The sequence below is a fragment of the Hemiscyllium ocellatum genome, chromosome 5 (assembly GCF_020745735.1).
Source record: "Hemiscyllium ocellatum isolate sHemOce1 chromosome 5, sHemOce1.pat.X.cur, whole genome shotgun sequence".
Lineage (NCBI taxonomy): Eukaryota > Metazoa > Chordata > Chondrichthyes > Orectolobiformes > Hemiscylliidae > Hemiscyllium > Hemiscyllium ocellatum.
The window spans coordinates 57,192,232-57,216,825 of NC_083405.1; the positions used below are offsets into that span (position 1 = coordinate 57,192,232).

The 24,594-nt window shown below is 42.8% G+C and overlaps 1 long non-coding RNA gene across 3 annotated transcripts; it reads right to left on the minus strand.

Annotated features, from left to right (window-relative positions):
- Positions 1-1,701: 1,701 nt before the first annotated feature.
- LOC132816041 (uncharacterized) lies at positions 1,702-24,086 on the minus strand. Of its 3 annotated transcripts, XR_009644739.1 has the most exons (5): positions 23,233-24,086; positions 18,347-18,438; positions 16,468-16,603; positions 13,543-13,588; positions 1,702-2,371 (listed from the first exon to the last, which is right to left on the minus strand). It is a non-coding gene; the product is annotated as an uncharacterized LOC132816041 (long non-coding RNA). The 3 variants fall into 3 exon arrangements; XR_009644737.1 differs by lacking the exon at positions 18,347-18,438; XR_009644738.1 differs by lacking the exons at positions 16,468-16,603; positions 18,347-18,438.
- Positions 24,087-24,594: the final 508 nt, after the last annotated feature.

Below are 24,594 nucleotides of genomic sequence, written 5' to 3' on the forward strand. Positions count from 1 at the left end.
CGTTTACTCCTTACCCCTCCTCCACTCTCCCATTTTCTGCACAAAAACAGACACTTTCCTAGATACCATCAATTCTGACAAAGGGTTAGCAGACTTGGCATGCTAAGTCTGATTTCTCTTCACAGATGTTGCCAGACTCGCTGAGCTCTTCCAGCAATTTTTTTGTCAGTGAAGAAACTTTTGTGACTCGCCCATATTAAAATTAAAGTGACCATGTGATGTCTATTCATGTCCCAGCCTGAAATATACAGGCCTTTGTTTTTTGCTAGCTTTTTGATTGACTTGTGCCGAGACAGTATCTGGTTTGAAAGCTGCTACCTTCAATAACCTGCCATCGCTGTTAGCAGTAATCCTGAAAACCGCTGACAGTCACTGCACAGTCTTGAAGATGGTATAATCGAACAATATGAAAGATCACCATTGTGCGGGGGGGGGGGGGCAGTGTACACAGTCCAGTGTCCTATCTAAGGCTGTTCCAGTACAACAGGTTACACTCAATAGTCTTCAGGAAAGTAAATTACATCAAAGTGGTTGATTATGTTGTAGTATTTCCATTTTGGAGCTCCAAGTAGCAAACTTTGCAGCTCAATCTTCAATCGAGTGAAATTGAATATCAACTCACTTCAATACTAAGAAATGATTGCTGTTTGTTCATTATGGTTGTAAAAAAAATGCATTTCATAAAGTCTGAATTTAAAATTAAGGTCCATGTTTTGCTACATTACATGCATGCTACATTTTGTAATTTTCTTTCTTTCCTTAATTAACTGCGATTATTAAAAAAATCTCAAATACAAAACAGGAGCAGAAGTAGACCATTTGGCCTTTTTGAACCTGCTCCACCATCAAATAGCATTATGGCTGAACTGTTTGTGTTTTGAATTCCACATTTCCATCTATTCCGAATAACCATAATTCCCATGCCTAACAAGAATCCATTCTCTGTCTTAAAAATATTTTGTGACCCTGTCTTCATCACATACTGAGGCAGGAAGTTCTGTAGTCACACTATCCACTCAGAAAAATAAAATCTCCTATTTTCTATCCTGACAGAGCGACATCTAATTTAACGCAACCTGGACTGACCTATAAGAGGCATTAGCTGAAAATGTGTTGCTGGAAAAGCGCAGCAGGTCAGGCAGCATCCAAGGAGCAGGAGAGTCGACATTTCGGACATGAGCCCTTCTTCAGCAACACATTTTCAGCTCTGATCTCCAAGATCTGCAGTCCTCACTTTCTCCTATAAGAGGCATTACCCTTTCTATGTTACACTTTTCCAGGGCTATTCAGGATCTTGGTCACTACAATCAAGTTACCCCAATCTCTTTGAAACGCAAATGAAAACAATCACAACGTATCCTCATAAGATAATGTAGATATTCCAAGTATCAATCTAGTAAATTTATATAGCCTGGAGATTCAGAAATGTTTGACTTGATATAAGTTCATCCACACATTCAATATATTTACAATTCAATCAAATTTATTTTTTTAACATCTTGCAGCATAAAATATGATGTGCTTCCTCATCAGGGTTCATAAAAGAGAGATGTATTACACCAGTACAAAGAGTATGAAATTTATGATTACTTATCAGATTTTTTTTACAGTAGCCCTTAAAGAATTTCAAAATTTAAAGGGAGTCTAACCATTTGAAGTAACAATATAATTGTGTTGAACAGACATCATTTTTAGCACAGTTTGTGTTTTCTTTGTATAACTTTCTGTTGGTTTGAAATTTAATAATAGTCTTAAAAGGAATAAATAATTCAGGAGTTCTATGTTAATACAAACAAATAAATAATTGTAGGTGATTTAGAATCATAAGCTCGACTTTTTAAATATCTCCATTTTAAATAATCCATTAACATTGGTGTGGCCTTGTAGGGCCAAATGGCCTGTTTCTACAGTGTAGGGATTCTACAATTCTATGATTCTATGATTACATTTATGAAATAAGTTTTACTCTCATAATATAAACAAAGGAATGGAATGGGCATCAAATTCCTCTACAAACCATCTGATTCGTAATCTTGCTTTAATTTCCTATCTACAACCTTCTTAAGCAGAGTTAATGCTCCCCAGATTAATGTACAAAAGCATCATCTGAAAACATCTCTTTACTTAAAATATTTTTGAGAGGGTGAGATGTGGAATGCATCTTCTCTCAGCATTGTCAGAACACAACAATGGAAAAGTTGATCCCAATCAAACAGTATTTTAAAAATGTAGAAACGAGAGTCCTGGAACTTCTTACTAAAAATGATAACGTTTTTTTTGTCTTTAGACTTATAGAAGCGACTTTCTTTGATTGTTCTTAATTAGTTTATGCATTGATGCAGCTGGAACTTGCTTGATTTTCATCTGTCACCTGCCAAAAAGGAAACAAAATGTCAAGGAAATTACATATATCACAGACCATGGTACAGTAATTATCCACAACAATCCTGTGACAGAAAGTATGTGTTGTTTCACATTAAGTTGAGTTTTAAAAATTTTGCCAAGGTGTGGAAAATATTTTTAAGCTGCTCACAAAAGTGCCCTAGCTAGCTTGCAAAAAAAGTATTAATTTTATTTCATATCAAGCATGGAACCAAAAGTTCCAATTCAAAAGTGAACATCTTCTATGCTATGTCTAAGTAGTTGTCTGACTGTCAGTTTGATAACCAGGCAAGACTATTTCATTGAGCAGCAATAACCAGAAAAGTGCACCATGCAATTCCAAGCTTTACCACAGCAGTCACAATGATCAGTTATTTTCTATTTGATGTACTTGGTTAGTGTTTTGATAGGTAGCCAAACCTGATCAGATCAGGTTTAGAATGGAAGCACACATTGAACCGATTGAGGTATATTGTGACAAATGGTTCTGCAATGAAACAAGAGTGGCACTGTGCACAAGTGAAGCACGTAATGTGGATTTCTGTCATAGTTCATCCATGTTCAGGTTTGTTTCCGTAGTTAGTGCTAGCACATCATACAGCATGAAAACAAACCTTTCAGTCAAACTCATTCATGCTGTCCAAATATCCCAAACTAAACTAGTCCCACATGCCTGCGTATGACCCATATTCCTCTAAACATTTCTTATTAATGTACCTATCCAAATGTCCTTTAAATGTTATAACTGTATCTGTAGCTCCCACTTCCTAAGGCAGTTCATACCAAATACTAATCACCCTCTGTGTGAAAAAGTTGCCTTTGAGATCCCTTTTAAATCCCACCGCTGCCACTTGGCTGGGGTGGCACAATGGCTTAGTGGTTAGCACTGCTGCCTCATAGGACCAGGGTTGGGTGACTTTCTGCATGGGGCCCCCCTGGGTGCTCCAGTTTCTGTCCAAAGATGTGCAGGTTAGGTGAATTGGCAATGCCAAATTATCCCATAGTGTTCAGGAATATGTAGGTTAGGTGCATTAGTCAAGAAAAACATAGGGAAATGGATCTGGAAGGGATACTCTTTGGAGGGTCAGTGTGGACTTGTTGGGCCAAAGGGCCTGTTTCCACACTGTAGGGATTCTTTATGTAAAATCTTTCTCCTCTCACCTTAAAAATATGCACTCTTGTTTTGAACTCCTCCACGCTTGGAATAGCCACCCATGTGGTCAACAATGCCCCCAGCGCATCTCATCCCCTTCCCGCATCTCTGCCCTCGAACCCCACCCCTCCAGCTGCAACAAGGGTACAACCCCCCTTCCCCCCCAACGCTGGTCCTCACCTTCCACCCCATCACTCTCCGGTTACAATGTATCAACCTCAGCCATTTCTGCCACCCACAGTCAGACCTCACCAGCAGAGATATATTTCCTCCCCACCACTATGAACATTCTGCAGAGACCATTCCCTCTGCAACTCCCTTGTTAGTTCCACACCCAGGACCTTTCCTTGCCACAGCAAGAGGTGTAAAACCTGCAGCCACGCTTCCTTCCTCACCTCCATCCAAGGCCCCAAAGGATCCTTCCACATCCAGCAGCCATTTTCCTGCACATTCAACACTTCACTTACTGTGCAAAAGTGAGGACTGCAGATGCTGGAAACCAGAGTTTAGATTAGAGTGGTGCTGGAAAAGCACAGCAGGTCAGGCAGCAACAGGCTTCCTACCTCTATTCCTGATGAAGGGCTTTTGCCCAAAACGTTGATTTTCCTTCTCCTCGGATGCTGCCTGACTTGTTGTGCTTTTCCAACACCACTCTGATCTAACCTCATTTACTGTGCCCTTTGATCCTCCACATTGGGGAGACAGGATGCCAAATTACGTTCAGATAACATTTCCGGGACACATGCACCCAACAATCCCACCGCCATGTGGCTGACCACTTCAACTCCCCCTTCCACTCCACCAAACATGCAAGTCTTGGACCTCATCCACTGCCAAACCCAAGCCACCTGACACCTGGAGGAAGAACACCTCACCTTCCAACTTGGGACCCACCACCATGTGGCACCAATGTCAACTTCACCAGTTTCTTCATCTTACCCCAGATCCAACCCACCAACTCGACACTGCCCTCTTGAACTGTCCTACTTGTCCATCTTCCTTCCCACCTATCCGCTCCACCCTCTGCTCTGGCCTTTCATCATCATTCCCCATCTTCATCTACCTATTGCCTTCCAAGCTACCTTGCCCCCAGCCCAATCCCCCTCCCGTTTATCTCTCAGCCCCCTTGATCTACCACCCCCCCCTTTCCTGATGAAGAGATTATGCACGAAACATCGACTCTCCTGTTCCTCGGATGCTACCTAACCCGCTTCCAGTGCCATACTTTTGCATCTGATCTCCAGCATCTGCAGTCCTCTCTTTCTCCCTGAAATATCTATACCCCTCATGATTTTGTACACCCCTGTAAGGTAATCCATCCATTTCTAATGGTTGTGATGATGTTGGCCCTTTAACAAGGTTACATTATCCTTGTTTTTTTTTGTGAAGGGTAGTAAACTCAGAGATACCGGGAGCACTAGGTTTGAATGGTTTTGGGGCCAATTTTCTATAGCTAACAGATACTGCCCTCAGACAACAGGCTTTCAAGTTAAAAAAAAAGTATTTGTACAATGAAAGGGGATTTACCAGTTCTCCCAGCTCAGCTTTTCTCTGATGCTGTTTGGTCTTAGCAGGCAGTCAGTTATGAAACTACTGGACCCAAAGAAGCATGTCCATGCTAATCTTACGCCTCTCTGACATCTCTCCTGTAAGAATCTGTTTTGGATTTTTCCTTTTGTGCTAAGAGCTGTTTATGGGGATTGTTGCACGTATTTGAAATAGCATCATTAAGTTGGGATAGTCTGTTTTTGAATAGTTTCAGTTATTCTATATTCTGTTCTCTTTTGTTTATGTTTCATTCAGTAATCTTGTAAATAAAATCTGTTTTGTTTAAAACTAAGTGGTTGGACCAGCTGCATCTCTCCTGGAATATCCACTGTACACCTGCTTAAAGCAACTGGCAAAGTTAGGGTCTGGGTTATTGTCTTGAAATGTTTTGAGATGGTCTGGCCTGGTCCATTACATGGTCCAGTATAAAAACTCCCATACTGTCCAACATATCCTTATAACACAAACCCTCCTGTCTTGGCAACATCCTGGTAAATCTTTTCTGAACCCTCTCCAATTTAATTGTATCCTTTCTACACCAGGGTGACCAGAACTATACACAGTACTTGTAAGGTGTCCTCAGCCCAGCGTCCTTTTTATCCTCAATGTGACGTCCCATCTCTTATTCTCAATGGCAGAGGAGTACGCTTAAATCACTGAATCATTCATTAAGTTACTAAAAGAAAAGTAGTATTTACTGGAAACAGGTCAGGCAGCACTGCTGTTACAAGAGCACAAGTGAACTCATGGTTTGTGTCCTGACAAGGAAATCCAAGCCTGAATCTTATTCTTTTTTCTGATGCTGCCTAACCTGCTAGGTGTCTATAACTATTTCTATTTTTGTATCAGATTTCCAGCATCTGCAATATTTCTGTTCTTTGTCATTAAAAAGCTGCCCTTCAGCTCAAGGGAAACAAACAGACCAAAGATTGATCAGGGCAGAGCAGTGGACATGATCTGTGTGGACCTCAGTAAGGCATTCAACAAGGCTTCTCATGCTCAACTGGTTAGCAAGGTAGATCTCATCTCATGGAAAACAGGGAAAACTAGCCATTTGGATACAGAACTGGCTGGAAGGTAGAAGACGGAGGGTGGTAGTGGAAGGTTGCTTTTAGACTGGAGGCCTGTGACCTGTGTGCCACAAGGACTGGTCTGGGGCCACTGCTTTTTGTCAATTATATAAATGATTTGGATGTGCGCACAAGAGGTATAGTTAGTAAGTTTGCAGATGAAACCAAAATTTGAAAGTAGCGAATAAGATTACCTCAGATTACAACACAATCTTGATCAGGTGGACCAATGGGCTGAGGAGTGACAGATGGAGTTTAATTTAGATAAATGTGAGTTGCTGCATTTTGGAACCGCAAATTTTAGCAGGACGTATACATTTCGTAGTAAGGTCCTGGGGAGTATTGCTGAACAAAGAGACAGGAGACCCCATTAGATAGGATAATTAAGAAGGCATTTGCTATTGGACAGAGTATTCGGTTTAGGAGTTGGGAGATCAGGGTGAGGCTGTATAGGACATTGGTTAGGCCAGTTTTGGAAAACTGTGTTCAATTCTGGTCTCCCTCATATTGGAAAGATGTTGTGTAACTTGGAGGATTTGAGCTACAGGGTGAGGCTGAATCGGCTGGGGCTGTTTTCCCTGGCATGTCAGAGGCTGAGAGGAGACATTATAGGGGTTTATAAAATCATGAGGGGCATGGATAAAATAAATAGACCAGGTCTTTTCCCTGGGGAGGGGGAGTCCTGAACTAGAGGGCAAAGGTTTAGCTTGAGATGCAAAAATTTAAAAGGGACCTAAGGGGCAACATTTTCACACAGAGGGTGTATGGAATGAACTGCCAGTGGAAGTGGTGGAGGCTGGTACAATTACAACATTTAAAAGGCATCTGGATGGGTATATGAATAGGAAAGGTTTAGAGGGATATGGGCCAAGTGCTGAAAAGTGGGGCTAGATTAGGTTAGGATATCTGGTCGGCATGGACGAGTTGGCCCATAGAGCCTGTTTCCGTGATATATGACTCTATGGCAGTTCTTTGATGTTTGATCAGACATCCAAATGGTTTAGGTCAGACCAGCGAACAAATCTGCAAATATGTACAAAGTTTGCCAACCGTTGAAAATTCTTAATCAGTCGTCCTGCTGATTAATCTTATGGCCAGGAGGTGGGAGAAGCTCCTTCATTTGGAATCGGATGTGGGTTTCAAGCTTGTCAATGGAGCTGACACAGAAACCTCCAATAAATCTTCAAGATTAATCTAAAATTTCATGATGTACACCATTATCAATGTTCTGGACAGGCAGAATGTGCCAAATCAACTCTTTTAAAAAACATACATTCTCTCATGTAGCGAACAACAACATTAATCAACTTTCCTCTCAGTTAGATCAATTCTAATGTATACTGAGAGTTCATCACATGACCTCTTACCTCCAATTACTTATATTGTGCCCACATTCTCTTGATTTTAAAATATCTTAATCTCTATTTCAGTCACCTCACGTGCTCCCACCCTCTACCTCTGTAATAACTTCAATATTAACCAGCAGCCCAAGCAATGCCTGAATCTGGTACATCCCTCCCAGGTGCACATCATTGTCAGTCATGCCTTAGCCACTTTGCTCCTTTATTTTGTAAATTCCTGACTAAATCTCTCCACTTTCCTCCTTTAAGCCATTTGCTAAAAACCACATATTTAATTAGTCCTGCAAATTTCCCCTCCTTGTGTTGACATGTACCTTTTCTGACACAGTTCTATGCAGTAGCTCAGGACATTTTCTGTTAAAGACATTGAATAACTGCAAGTTAGAGCCATAGAGTCATAGAGATGAACAGCATGGAACCAGAACCTTCGGTCCAACCTGTCCATGCCAACCAGATATCCCAATCCAATCTAGTCTCACCTGCCAGCACCCAACCCATATCCCTCCAAACCCTTCCTATTCATATACCCATCCAAATGCCTCTTAAATGTTGCAATTGTACCAGCCTCCACCACATCCTCTGGCAGCTCATTCCATACACGTACCACCCTCTGCGTGAAAACATTTCCCCTTAGGTCTTTTTGATATCTTTCCCCTCTCACCCTAAACCTATACCCTCTAGTTTTGGTCTCCCCGACCCCAGGGAAAAGACTTTGTCTATTTGTCCGATCCATGCCCCGCATAATTTCATAAACCTCTGTAAGGTCACCCCTCAGCCTCCGACGCTACCGGGAAAACAGCCCCAGCCTGTTCAGCCTCTCCCTGTAGCTCAAATCCTCCAACCCTGGCAACATCCTTGTAAATCTTTTCTGAACCGTTTCACGTTTCACAACATGTTTCCCATAGGAAGGAGACCAGAATTGTACGCAATATTCCAACAGTGGCCTGTACAGCTACAACATGACCTCCCAACTCCTGTACTCAATACTCTGATCAATAAAGGAAAGCATACCAAACGCCTTCCTCACTATCCTATCTACGTGTGACTCCACTTTCAAGGAGCTATGAACCTGCACTCCAAGGTCTCTTTGTTCAGCAACAACTCTCTAGGACCTTACCATTAAGTGTATTAGGGGGTAAAAACAATGACTGCAGATGCTGGAAACCAGAGTCTCGATTAGAGAGGTGCTGGAAAAGCACAGCAGGTCAGGCAACATCCAAGGAGCAGTAAAATCGACGTTTCGGGCAAAAGCCCTTCATCAGGAATACATTAAGAGTATAAGTCCTGCTAAGATTTACTTTCCCAAAATCTAGCGCTTCACATTTATCTGAATTAAACTCCATCTGCCACTTCTCAGCCCATTGGCCCATCTGGTCCAGATCCTGTTGTAATCTGAGGTAACCCTCTTCACTGTCCACTGCACCTCCAATTTCGGTGTCATCTGCAAACGTACTAAGTGTACCTCTTATGCTCGCATCCAAATCATTTATGTAAATGACAAAAAGTAGAGGACCCAGCACCGATCCTTGTGGCACTCCACTGGTCACAGGCCTCCAGTCTGAAAACAACCCTCCACCACCACCCTGTCTTCTACCTTTGAGCCACTTCTGCATCCAAATGCTAGTTCTCCCTGTATTCCATGAGATCTATCTTTGCTAATCAGTCTCCCATGGGGAACCTTGTCGAAAGCCTTACTGAAGTCCATATAGATCACATCTACTGTTCTGCCCTCATCAATCTTCTTTGTTACTTCTTCAAAAAACTCAATCAAGTTTGTGAGACATGATTTCCCATGCACAAAGCCGTGTTGACTATCCCGAATCAGTCCTTGCCTTTTCAAATACATGTACATCCTGTCCCTCAGGACTCCCTCCAACAACTTGTCCACCACCGAGGTCAGGCTCACTGGTCTATAGTTCCCTGGCTTGTTCTTACCACCCTTGTTAAACAGTGGCACCACGTTTGCCAACCTCCAGTCTTCCGGCACCTCACCTGTGACTATCGTTGATACAAATATCTCAGCAAGAGGCCCAGCAATCACTTCTCTAGCTTCCCACAGAGTTCTTGGGTACACCTGATCAGGTCCTGGGGATTTATCCATCTTTAACCGTTTCAAGACATCCAGCACTTCCTCCTCTGTAATCTGGATATTTTGCAAGATGTCACCATTTATTTCCCTACAGTCTATATCTTCCATATCCTTTTCCACAGTAAATACTGATGCAAAATATTCATTTAGTACCTCTCCCATTTTATGTGGCTCCACACAAAGACTGCCTTGCTGATTCTCTCCCTAGTTACCCTTTTGTCCTTAACATATTTGTAAAAACCCTTTGGATTCTCCTTAATTCAATTTGCCAAAGTTATCTCATGTCCCCGTTTTGCCCTCCTGATTTCCCTCTTAAGTATATTCCTACTTTCTTTATACCATTCTCTAAGTATTCACTCAATCTATCCTGTCTATACCTGACATATGCTTCCTTCTTTTTCTTAACTAAACCCTCAATTTCTTTAGTCATGCAGCATTCCCTATACTTACTAGCCTTTCCTTTCATCCTGACAGGAATATACTTTCTCTGGATTCTTGTTATCTCATTTCTGAAGGCTTCCCATTTTCCAGCCGTCCCTTTACCTGCGAACATCTGCCTCTTGGCAGCTTTCGAAAGTTCTTGCCTAATACCGTCAAAATTGATCTTTCTCCAAGTGAGGACTTCAACTTTCAGATCTGGCCTGTCCTTTTCCATCACTATTTTAAAACAAATAGAATTATGGTCGCTGGCCCCAAAGTGCTCCCCCACTGACACCTCAGTCACCTGCCCTGCCTTATTTCCCAAGAGTAGGTCAAGTTTTGCACCTTCTCTAGTAGATACATTCACATACTGAATCAGAAAATTGTCTTGTATACACTTAAGAAATTCCTCTCCATCTTAACCTTTAACACTTTGGCAGTCCCAATCAATGTTTGGAAAGTTAAAAACCCCAACCATAACTACCCTATTATTCTTACAGACAGCTGAGATCTCCTTACAAGTTTGTTTCTCAATTTCCCTCTGACTATTAGAGGGTCTATAATACAATCCCAGTCAGGTGATCATCCTTTTCTTATTTCTCAGTTCCACCCAAATAACTTCCCTGGATGTACTTCCGGGAATATCCTCCCTCAACACAGTTGTAATGCTATCCCTTATCAAAAACGCCACTCTCTCTCCTCTCTTGCCTCCCTTTCTATCCTTCCTGTAGCATTTGTATCCTGGAACATTAAGCTGCCAGTCCTACCCATCCCTGAGCCGTGTTTCTGTAATTGCTATGATATCCCAGTCCCATGTTCCTAACTAAGCGCTGAGTTCATCTGCCTTCCCTGTTAGGCCCCTTGCATTGAAATAAATGCAGTCCTACCTTGTCCCTGCTTGCTCTGACTGTTCGAATCACTTCTGTTCTCAGCTGTACCCATCTCAGATCAATCTCTTTCCTCACTCTCTCCTTGGGTTCCACCCCCCCACCTTACTAGTTTAAACCCTCCCAAGCAGTTCTAGCAAATTTCCCTGCCAGTATATTAGTCCCCTTCCAATTTAGGTGCAATCTGTCCTTCTTGTACAGGTCACTTCTACCGCAAAAGAGATTCCAATGATCCAAAAATGTGAATCCTTCTCCCATACACCAGTTTCTCAGCCATGCATTCATCTGCTCTATCCTCCTATTCCTGCCCTCACTAGCTCGTAGCACTGGGAGTAATCCAGATATTAACACCCTTGAGGACCTACTGCCTAACTCTCTGTAATCTCCCTTCAGAGCCTCAACCTTTTCCCTTCCAATGTCGTTGGTTCCAATGTGGACAATGATCTCTTGCTAGCCCCTCTCCCCCATGAGAACATTCTGCACCCTCTCTGAGACATCCTTGATTCTGGAACCAGGGAAACAACACACCATTCTGCTTTTTCTCTTCTGGCCACAGAAATGTCTGTCTGTACCCCTGACTACAGAATCCCCTAACACAATTGATCTCTTGGAAGCCAACGTACCCTTCATTGTATTAGAGCCAATCTCAATACCAGAAACTTGGCTGTTTGTGCTACGTTCCCCTGAGAATCCATCACCCCCTACATTTTCCAAAACAGCATACCTGTTTGAAATGGGTATATCCACAAAAGACTCCTGCCCTAGTGCCGACCTCTCTCGCCCTTCCTGGAGTTAACCCATCTATGTGACTGTATCTGAGACTTTCCCCCCTTCCTGTAACTGCCATCCATCACATATGTTGATCATCAACGCCACACTCACAGGAATCCGATTCACTAGAGAGGAAGAAAAGGATAACCAACTCCCAATCCTAGATGTGATGGTACAGAGAACACCGAACGGAGAATTCAGCACAAAGGTATACAGGAAAGCCACACACACAGACCAAGTCCTGAACTATGAAAGCAACCAACCCAACACACACAAATGAAGTTGCATCAACACACTATTCAAAAGGGCCACAACACACTGCAGTACACCAGAACTGCAAAAAGAGGAAGAAGAACACCTATACAAGGTATTCACGAAAAACGGATACACGTGCAATTTCATCAACAGATGCTTCAGGGAAAGACAACGGAACGAGGACATGCCGCAACCCAAAGGACTAGCCACATTACCATACATCAGGAGCATTTCCAAACAGACAGCCAGACTACTGCGACCACGAGGACTCATAACAGCACACAAACCAACAGCCACTCTCAGACAACAACTCACCAGAACGAAGGACCCAATACCCAATGTAGTGTACAAAATCCCATGCAAGGACTGCACAAAACACTACATTGGACAAACAGGAAGACAGCTAATGATTTGCATCCATGAACACCAACTAGCCACGAAACGACACGATCAGCTATACTTAGTAGCCACACACGTAGATGACAAGCAACATGAATTCGACTGGGGCAACACAACTATTATAGGGCAAGCCAAACAGAGAACAGCCAGGGAATTCCTAGAGGCATGGCACTCATCCACAGATTCTATCAACAAACACATCGACCTGGACTCGATATACCGGCCACTACAGCGGACAGCTGGAACTAACAACCGGAAGCGGCAGAGACAAGCCACTATAAATGCTGGAGGAAACATCACAGAAGCGCTTCACAGGAGGCTCCCAAGCACTGAGGATGTCACCTAGACAGGGGACGAAACGTTTGCAACACAAATTCCCAGCTCGGCGAACAGAACAACAACATATGTTGCTGTTGGAAATTCCTCATCACTTCAATCTGTCTCTCCAACCGATCCACTCGGTCTGATAAGATTCGCATCCAACAGCATTTATGGCAAATATAATCCGCAGTAACCCTTAAACTCTCTTTAAACTCCCACATCTGACAAGAAGTACATATCACTGCAAAGGCCATTTTTGCTCCTTCACAATCTACAGAACCAGAAAATATTCCTCTTCAAACACTGCCCCAGATAAATTAATAGCTATGGCTTATATTTTAAGTTTAATCAAGAGACTCATCTCCAAAAACATATAATCAAGAAAGAATCCACTACATTCACTATTGCAGCCTTTCTCATGGACAGACTTAAAACAACAATTAACTTATTTGATTCTGTGCTGTGAACATCTCCAAAAAGTTCCTCCATAATTAGTTGTGAATTGCACTGTTTGTTAATTTTCCCAGACGCACTCCGATGTCCAGCGATACACGAATTCAAACAGCAAAGGCGGTAACTGTGCAGGTTCTCTCTCTCTCTCTCTCTCTGTGTTGTTGGGATTAACGCAGAGAATTTTCCTTCATTCCACATATGTTTTTCCTGGTCATACCTGAGCTTACACTTAAAGTCATGATGAAATTTCCAAGTGAGGTTCGACTAAAAGAAGTGAATGATATGTGTCCTTGAGGACTGTGAATGCTACAAGCCACAGTACTTGAGATTCCACTGTGACTTGTAGCATTCAAACCAGTCCAGTTTCAACTTGAAGTGAAATATAACCTGCAAGACTTCAATTCACAAAGTAATGCAATTATGAAGTTCTTACCAATCTGTGAAGGTCTTGTTAATTGTTGCCACTGGTTAATCATTTGCTGTCGGACAGGAAAGAAAAAGTGATTCATTATTAATCAGTTAAAAGTTATGAACCAAAAGTCAGTGTTTAAAGAAACAAACTGGATATAGATATTAATCATTTGTCTCTGTGATCGATGGATCAATTTGACATGCTGGCCGTCCAAATTACTCGAACTAGTGATTACGTCAGTGAATATAATGCCAGTCCTCCCATCTGGATTTCCACTGTAACAATTACTGGGTCCAGTGATTATTGAGTCTGTGCCCAAATGAAAGTAAACTACACTTGGCTCCCGGTCATCAATTCAGTAAGATCTGGGAAAGCAGAATGAGAAATCTCACAGGAAACTCAACAGTGGCTTCAGGATCCCATTGAACAGACACTTCAACGAAGCTGATATCCTCCAGTAAGTAAAAGCCGCTTGTATCATTGAGCTGCATCTTTATGGTGAGATCAAAACAAAATGGTAACCATTTCCAGGTTTGATACAGGACTAACTTCTCAAAGAAAATATTCCTGTTGAAAATAAAAGGATGGAAGTGGAATTTCAGTTACTGACCCCTTGAAAATGCCTCCATCGAACTCTGGCTAATGAGATGAAATTGGACCTCACTGATTTCAGCTTTACAGCTGGTGATAGTAAGATATTTCAAATCTCACACAAAAATTGGCTGCAACTCATCAAGCTGTTAAATCAAGGAATTAATTTTGGAAATGCTCAGTAGATCGTCACCGGAAGGATAGAGAGTGTACATCTAAAGGGCAATCATCAAGTCATGTTGGAGGGTTTGAAAATAATAAAAAGACAGGTCAAAGGCTTGGTATCTGTATGCATATAATTTACAGAACAACACAGATGAACTGACTATGTAATTAGAAATATAAAGGAAGAAATAAAGGGAGGTTGTCAGAAAGGTATAACAATAATTTTGGGGGGGTTTCAATCGACATACAGAATGGAAAACTCAGGTGGGCAAAGGTTGCATAGAAGTCAAACTCATTAAATGTGTTCAGGGTCTTTCTTAGAACAATGTGCTCTGGACCCAGCAAGAGAGCAGGCTGTGTTTGACCTGGTATGTTGAAAGTGATTGGATTAATGACTGAAATCATAGCCTCTCAGTCACAGTGATCATAATATGACTAAATTAATCAGTTAGGTTAACATGTGCCAAAGAGAGTGTTGAAGAGATTACTTAAAGACACAACAGGAAGGTATTTGGACAAATTCAAGATCATCAGGCATTCAATAAATTTGCAAAAGGGATATCATGCTCAACCAATTTATCTCAATACTTTGAAGAAGCAATATGTGCTGTGGAGAAAGGGAAACCTGTGATGCATTGAGAATTCCAGAAGGCATTTATGAAGCTGACACTTTAAAGTTTATCATGGAAGTGAAGACTCATAATATCGGGTATGACATCTTATCATTGATAGAAGATTGAGCCAATAGAATGCAGACAGCACACATACATGGACCTTCCTTAGGTTTGTCAGATGCATTGTGCACAGAGTCACAGGGCTCTGTGTTGAATGACTTGGTTGAAGGAACTAACGGTAATGTTGCTCTATTTGCTGATGACACAAAGTTTGTAGAAAGCTAACTTCTGGAGAGAAAAAAAGGCTAAAAAAAGATTTTCAGCAATGGTAATAAAATGTGAGAAAATGTGAAAATGCCCACTTTTTCAGGAAGAAAGAGAAACTAAGATTATTATCTGAATAGTGAGAGATTGTAGAGCTCGAAGATACAGAGTGATCTGAGTGTCCTAGTGCACAAGTTGCAAAAGGGAGGCTTCCAGGTAGAGCATATAGTTAGAAAAGCAAATATAATGTTATTGTTCACTATAAGGGAATTGAATAGAAAAATGGAGAGATTATACTTCATCTGTAAAGGGTACTCGTGAAATCACATCAGGAGTACTGTTATAGCATTGATCATTTTATTGGTTGTAGAATGGATATTTCCTTTTGAGGACAAATCTGGAACCAAGGATGGAGACTTAGCATTTTTTTGGCTAAGTGTGAGAGTCCCTTCACATTTGGTGGAGCGATTGTCACCACAAGACTGAATGTGTTTCCTTGCCATATCTTACCACACTCGCCTCTTCCAATTGCTATTTGTGCCATCAAGGCAAAAACCAAAACCTATTGCCACTCCATCTGACCATGCACTATTGTTGGAGCAACTCACCACCTACTGGAGATCTTGAAAATATCCAGCCTCACTGGAATCAGTGCCATAGTTCAAAGGTCAGTATGCATCTGGGTAAGCACTGTCAGTCTGGAACTACTCTGCAAGGTTCCTGACAATTGCCCCTGAGATGACATTGTCCTGGGCACCTTGCTGGATGGAATGCTGCAGAGGCAGGACTTCATCATCCCCATGACCAGCAGTGGAATCCAGAACAACAGACCATGTGGCCTGGTGGAAAGATACCTCCCGATGATGAAATATTGCAGCCATCTAAAGAAATGACCAGCGCTGCATGAAGGATGTCCTTCTGCAATCCACCAGCAGAAGTGCCACTTTTTCTTTCTGATACTTCACTTTCACACTATCTGTATGTCTGTGTCCACCTCCCACTAAACACTCCAAACACTCAATAATGCCAGCAACATCTTCCCCATTCACTGTCACCTACCCCAGTCACTGTGACACCACTAACACTCTATGCCTTCTTCTCTGCCTACTTACTCAGGAAATCATGCCATCTACATGAACAGTAATTGCTCTGGCACGCACTTTCATGTTCTGTAATATCTGCCTGTGTCATTTTAGGAGACCAAAATAGGACAGAGAGAGTCAAAACTGGTCAACATTCAACTTATAAGTAGAGGGTCTAAACTGTGACTGCTCCAAGCAGAGCCTAGACTGAAATTAAAGGCTGCACTTACTGTGCTGAGACCCTTTGAGTGAAGGGTGTCCCACCTGCCATGACTGAGGCCTTTTGATAACTCACGCAAGACTGCTCGCATTTGCGTAGGTGCTAAGTGGCCTGATGAGACTGTAGTAATGTGAGCATGTATCGAGCTGAGGAGTGGAAATGCAAAAAAGGCAAGTTTAATCAATAAAGTTTAGTTTTGATTTCTAAAAAGAATGTTCAAAATTTTAGTTCAGAACAACGCAGTTTAAAAGATAGAAACACTTTCTCCCAACAGGGGAATTAGGAACCTCAGCAGAAGTGATCTAAGTTTGCAGAATTTCCAAGTTAGGTAAGTTTAGGTGGAAATTTTCCAGTTGTTAACATTGGGAATGTTTGGGCCTTCAGAATTATAAAAGCTACATGTTGGGCAAGGAAAGAAATTCTATATAAATTTACAATGTTGAGATAGGAGTGATACTTCTGTAGGATTGAGTCTATGTAATGGCTAATGTTTGGATTAAAATGCTACTAATTGCCTTCATCAAACTTTGTTTATTTCTAAGTTTGTGTCATAAATATATGTTTTGGTTTGTTGTTCAAGAATAACAGCAGCCTTGTGTGAACGTTTTTAAGTAACTGACTACCATATTTGCCAACTTCAGAAGAATTTAACAAATGATCTGTTTCATTCTTGGATCTGACTAGTCGAGTGTTAACCATCCATCATTTGGGATCATAACATCCTGGATTGCATTTGCTCACATGTGGGACAAGTAAGGATGTAATGAGCATCGATTCTCACTTAAAAGATCTCAGATTTACAGAAACATATCCCAGTCCTTACCTACTGTGCACCTGGTGAAAAGGGGCAATTGGATAGTTAAATGATTTACAGACACTAAATCCACTCTGTGCATCTTTTTCACGGCCCTATTCTGGGAATCCACCAGGAAAGCAAGGAACCAATGAAAGTCCTGAAATCTGGCTTGGATAATGTCATTCAGATCCATGACAGGGAACGCAGCTGTGGGCATCGATTCCTGCTGTGCTGCACGGCCAATTCCTCCACCTCTGCTGTATCTACTCCCAGGAGGACCAGTTCCACCACAGAGCACACCAGATGGCCTCCTTCTTTAGAGACTGCAATTTCCCTTCCCACGTGGTTAAAGATGGCCTCCAATGCATCTCGTCCACATCCCGCACCTCCGCCCTCAGACCCCACCCCTCCAACCATAACAAGGACAGAATGCCCCTGGTGCCCACCTTCCACCCTACCAACCTTCGCATAAACCAAATCATCCGCCGACATTTCTGCCACTTCCAAAAAGACCCCACCATCAGGGATATATTTCCCTGCCCACCCTTTTCCGCCTTCCACAAAGACTGTTTCCCTCCGTGACTACCTGGTCAGGTCCATGCCCCCCTACAACCCACTCTCCCATCCTGGCACCTTTCCCTGTCACCGCAGGAATTGCAAAACTTGCCCACACCTCCTCCCTCACCTCCATCCAAGACCCTAAAGGAACCTTCCATCAAAGTTTTACCTGCGCATCCACCAATATCATTTATTGTATCCGTTGCTCCCAATGCGGTCTCCTCTACACTGGGGAGACTGGAGGCCTCCTAGCAGAGTGCTTTAGGGAACATCTTTGGGACACCCGCACCAACCAACCACACCGCCCTGTGGCCCAACATTTCAACTCTCCCTCCCACTCAACAACCGGAAGCAGAAGGAACAAAACCACATAAATTCCAGAAGACACAGTACAGCAGCGTTTCACAGGACACTCCAAAGCACTGAAGATGTCACCTAGAAAGGGGATGAAACATCTGTTAATCTATTTCCTGGCTCAGCGAACATTCTCATAACTACAACAATCGGTACCCGAGCTACAAATCTCTACACAAACCATGGATGTTTCTGGATGTGACGCCAATCTAGCAAGCTGCTTTATCCTAGATGGTGTCAAGCTTCTTGAGTATTGTTGGAGCTGCATTCGATCTGCATTTTGGGAGATCACATTTTAAGAAAACGTATGATATTAATGACAGTACCCTGAACAGCATTGATGTACAGATGGATCTTGGGGCTCAAATTACCACACAATTAGGATGGTCAAAAAGGATATGGCATGCTTGTCTTTATTGTTCTGTGAATTGAGTACAAGAGTCAGGATGTCATATTGCAGCTTCATAAGATTTTGGTTAGGCCACACTGAGAGTATTGTGATCACTTGTGCTCATTACATTACAGGAAGGATGTGAACGCTTTGGAGAAGGTGCAGAAGAGGTTTACCAGAATGCTGCCTGGTTTAGAGGATATGAACTGCAAGAAGCGGCTAGAAAAAAATTAGCTTGTTTCCTGTGGAGTGGCAAAAGCTGAGAGGAGACTTGATAAAAGTCAACACAGTTATGAGACATATAGATAGGGTTGATGAACAGAACGTTTTTTTCCCCAGAGTTCAAACGTCTAATACCAAGGGGCATGCATTTCAGGTGAGAGAGGGAAAGTTCAAAGGAGATGTGAGAGGTTTTTTACACAGAGAGTAGTTGAGTCTGGAACATGCTGCCAGGACTAGTGGTGGAGGCAGACACAATAAGGGCGTTTAAGATAAGCACACGAATATGCACGGAATGGAGGGATATGGATCAAGGAGAGTCAGAAGGGATTATTCGAATTTGGCATCATGTCAGGCACAACACTGTGGGTTAAAGGGTCCATTCTTGTGCTGTACTGTTCAATGTTCTATGTTCTACCCATCCAGGTAAATATTCCATCGCTTACTCACTGCAGTATTTCTCGCCTTGTAGCTATTATGTTTATATGGTGAGTGATGAGTTTCTGGTCAATGGTAGCCCCATGGATGTTTTCAGTGGGGATTTGGTGATGGTATCTCCATTAAATGTCAAGTGGAGGTGGTTAGATTGTCACCTCTAGCAGACGGTCACTGCCTGGTATTTATGTGGCATGAAAGTTACTTGCCACTCATTAACCCAAGGAGAAAGTGTGGACTGCAGATGCTAAAGATCAGAGTTGAAGAGTGTGGTGCTGGAAAAGCACAGCTGGTCAGGCAGCATCCAAACAGCAGGAGAGTCAATGTTTTAAGCATAAGCCCCTCATCAGGAAGGATGCATGCTTGAAACATTGACTCTCCTGTTCTTCAGATGCTGTCTGACCGGCTGTGCTTTCCCAGCACCACACCCTTCGACTTGTTAACCCAAGCCCATGTTAAGTGAGACTTAATATCTGGACATTCTTCAGTCTTGGTAACAAAGACTTTCACATTAGTGTAACCATATACATGGTTCCTACTATGGAATAAACAACATTGACTCTAAGACAAGTCTTTTCTTGTTAGACTTGCAAGTGCTTTTCCACTGCCACACTCGATTAATCAGGTCCTGTAGCTCTCTGTCCTGACTGATGAGAGCAAATCAGACTTGTAATGGGCACTATTACAGAAGGGCTCATAAGACATAATGAGCAGTGGTACAGTTGCTCATGCAATACTGGAATGGCAGGGTGACAGGGATGGAGTGTGATATCATGTCGGTTGACATTTGTGTCAAGTGGGAGGTGATACGTTGGTAATTGGATCAGGTGGTGGATAAGAAGATTGTCAGGTTTGTGAGAAGTGGGTGGTGAGGGAGGAATCAGATCTGGATACTTGTTAGGTGGTCAGGCGGGTGGTTGGATGGACAAGTTCCTTGACCATTATGTTGTCTTCTCTGTGCAATGAGACAGGGTTATTTACTAATGCAGTCATAAAAGATCAACTCGGAAATAATGATCATAATATAATTATATTTCATGTGTGGTTTGATAATGATGAATTTGAATCGCAAACATGAATCAAAGATATATCAGAGATAACCACCTGACTACTCAGACCCCTAAGAATCTTAGTGGCCCATGAACCAGTAAACACCTTCCACCAGCTCCTCACAAAAGTTAAAGACTCAACACCCACATCCAACAAGAGTAATGTTATCCCTGCAAAGGTTGTGAAAAATACTACATCGAACAAACAGGAAGAAAACTGACTATACGAACACATGAACATCAACTTGGCACTGCCAGATATGACCAGCATTCTCTCAATTCCAATGACACAGACAACTAAGGACACAAATTCAACTGGGACAATGTAACCATCCTAGCACATGCGAAACAGAGTCATGCCAGGAGAATGTACTCCAACCGGAACTTAATCAATAGACACATTGAACTACAAACCACTCAGAAACAGAACCTCAAATACCAACAAACAGAGACATACACCAGGTGAGATAAAAACCTTATCAAAAATATACTGGTGATGTCACCTAGCTAGGCGACGAACCGTTTGCAGAAAAACACACCAGCTTGGTGGACGAATCCATAACTTCATTTCTATCCTTGTTCTTGAACTCTAGGGGCTTAATCTGACTTATTTTGGATATAACTGAGTTGTGATGAGGTTTTGCAAGTTTTCTCATGCCGATGCCTGGCAGGATTTCTTACTGTATCTAATCAAACATGCCTCGTTAACTGCCTGCCCTGACCCTACAGTGACCCCTACTTCTGAATCTAAAACCATGTTACAAAACAACTCACTCCCACTCAGCAAATATCTGACAAAAACTGCCATCTTTGATCACTGTGCTGTTTTTAAAAGGCCAGGCTGCACCCAGGCAAGTATTGCCCTGTTTGCACAGGCACATTTTCTGAAAGTGTCCGAGAAGGCAAAGATGGCACCATGATTTTCCAACAGGGACCTTGTTAGAAACGAAAATCGCTTCTTAATAATCGCTCTAGACAAATTCAGGAAAACAAAGTTTTATTAGCAAGTCTGCAGAGTTGGGCAACCTTCCAAGAAAAAGGCGCGCTGAGCATTACAAGGTCTCTCATTATATACAGCACAAGTCCCTCCCCTCTTTGACTCCAAAGAGTCACGGGGTTCACATTCTAAACTAGCAGTAATTTTCCGTTATGCTCTCATTGTCTCAAATTCTGACCACATAGAAAAACACAGGGTCGTTCTTCTGCTCTGTGGTTCTGCAGCAGGTTCAAAGCAGGTCAACAGACATCTCACATTTTATTCTTGTCCTGTGGTTTCACAATACATCAGCAGATGTCTGGATTTGTTTCTCCATTCTGTTAACACAAGGCCGACCCTTGCACCAAGTAGCTTGTTTCTTATTAACTGTTAACACTTCCCCATTCTGAGGGTTCAATGCTGACAATATTTTAAGTACAGAAATGGTTATACAAAGAGAGCTTAATAGCATCAGAAATCTGGGTTTTAAAGCAGCAAAAAGTTTAGCTTATTCAATATGATAATGCTCACGTTTAAAGATTATAATGCCATGCACATCTTAATAATTCTTATTAAGCCAGATCTCACTCTCACAATTCCACCCTTTTTCTTTTTAAGATGTGCATGCGTAACAGAATCGGCTGAATTACGGCTCAGGGAAGTCCTTCTGTCTTTTCAACAGCAGAACTTTAAGTTCATGAGTACCATGTTGGGGTATGGCAATGGCTTGCATCTGGGCGATGTGGCGTTGGATCAACACTCTAGCACAGGGGACCAGACAGGGAATAACGAGGAACAGGGCCCCGACACCCACCACTATCATTAATGCCATGCGCCACCAGCCGCCCCCAAAAAGCGTGTTCCACCAACTGACGTCTCCAATAGGTCGCCACGCCTGGACAGGTACATGGGCTATTTTACGGATGTCCTGGGTGATCTCCAGGACAGCCTTGTAGTTATCGTCTATTTCCAGACAACAATTTGTCGTGTTAAACTTCCCGCAGACACCCCCTTCAGAGGCAAGCAGGTAGTCTAAAGCAAGACGATTCTGATATATTGCAGCCCTCATTTGAGACTGCTGTCTAGTCAGTAATTCCAATGCAAGGGCGGTTTCGTTGGTGATAATTTCCATCACCGCCTGCAAGCGAATGATACGATTAAGCATATAAATTGGAGTTCTGTAACCCCAAGAGCCATCCTGAGCCCAACTTGCCGGCCCATAATACTCGATGATACGGGACGGTGGCCAATCTGCGCCCCAATTTGCCAAGTGGACGTCTCCATAATTGTGGACATTCCACTGACTACCACTCCTACGTTTCCGTGTGAATTTCCCTGAATCGGTTGTTGGGGCCATTTATCACAAAATTTTTCCATTTTTATTTTTTTCCGTCGAGAGTTTCCTTTTCGTCTTCCGTGATTCCAATTAGCTAACATTCTCCTTAACGGTACCCCGGGGTACTTCTCATTTTCTTTAACCTGACTTCCTCTTTCATTACTTCCCTTTGACTCCTCATTTCCCATTATAAAAGACCTGAATCAATACAAAATCTTCTAATCACCGGTAAATAATAAAAAAAATCCTTTCACTATCTCTATTGTTCCCCGTGTCCTACGTCGTCAATTAAGTGCGGTATTTCTACCCCGTAGGTCCACGTCCCGGACCCTTACCCCGATCGACCAGGTCCCGGATTACAGGTACCCTGTATCTTTTTGTTCTCCGTGTCCTACGACGTCAATTAAGTGCGGTACAAGTACCCCGTAGGTCCACGTGTCATGTCCTACGACGTCAATTAGGTGCGGTACAAGTACCCCGTAGGTCCACGTCCCGGACCCTTACCCCGATCGACCAAGTCGCGGATTACAGGTACCCTGAATCTTTTTGTTCTCCGTGTCCTACGACGTCAATTAAGTGCGGTACAAGTACCCCGTAGGTCCACGTGTCACGAAAAGACTCAACCTGTTTAAAACATCCCAGAGACAAAGTCTCTCCTTACCTGGCTTCGGTGCACCGAAATTACTCGATCGATTACCGGTCCCTGCTCAAGTGGCCACTCAAGTCTCCCCTTTGTTTTCCTGAGCCTTCCGGATATCACTCGCTCAAGCCGCGCGGGGCGACGAGTAAGGAATCAGAGACTGCCGAACTCAGCAGGGTGCACCTTCTCCAATGTCCTTCCTCGGACCCCCGCAGCCGGAGTGTTGATCCCGGACGAGCCCCCAAGTTTGTTAGAAACGAAAATCGCTTCTTAATAATCGCTCTAGACAAATTCAGGAAAACAAAGTTTTATTAGCAAGTCTGCAGAGTTGGGCAACCTTCCAAGAAAAAGGCGCGCTGAGCATTACAAGGTCTCTCATTATATACAGCACAAGTCCCTCCCCTCTTTGACTCCAAAGAGTCACGGGGTTCACATTCTAAACTAGCAGTAATTTTCCGTTATGCTCTCATTGTCTCAAATTCTGACCACATAGAAAAACACAGGGTCGTTCTTCTGCTCTGTGGTTCTGCAGCAGGTTCAAAGCAGGTCAACAGACATCTCACATTTTATTCTTGTCCTGTGGTTTCACAATACATCAGCAGATGTCTGGATTTGTTTCTCCATTCTGTTAACACAAGGCCGACCCTTGCACCAAGTAGCTTGTTTCTTATTAACTGTTAACACTTCCCCATTCTGAGGGTTCAATGCTGACAATATTTTAAGTACAGAAATGGTTATACAAAGAGAGCTTAATAGCATCAGAAATCTGGGTTTTAAAGCAGCAAAAAGTTTAGCTTATTCAATATGATAATGCTCACGTTTAAAGATTATAATGCCATGCACATCTTAATAATTCTTATTAAGCCAGATCTCACTCTCACAGACCTGCAGGTCCTGGTCAAGGGGGCTATTCACAGGAGAGGAGTCCTTTCCCTGGAGGGCCAGCAGAAGAGGCCATGCCACCACACCCTTGCAACCTGGTCTGAGGTTACCACTCAGGTGACTCCCACATGACAGTCGATGAGGTTCTCTGCTCTTCTCTCAAATACGTCATATATACTCTATCGCTGCTACTGTGTCCACCTTCCATCTTGTGGTGATGCCGGGATGTTCACTGATCCTGCAGAGAATCAACGACTCGAACATATGCCACCCTCTTGACTCCTTGAGAGTTCCGAGGTCTCAGCAAGGCTGCCCACCCAACCCTCCCATTGGCCCAGATACTGGCAGCTCAGTGGGGACATTAGACTTTAAAGATGTGGAAGAAGAAGTTGCTGAACATTTGATTGTGATAACTCTGTACCTGGCTGAGGACAAAATACCACAGGTCACTGTCACAGATCCCCTTCCTGGGGGCCCACCTGTGAGCCCCATAGGATTTGT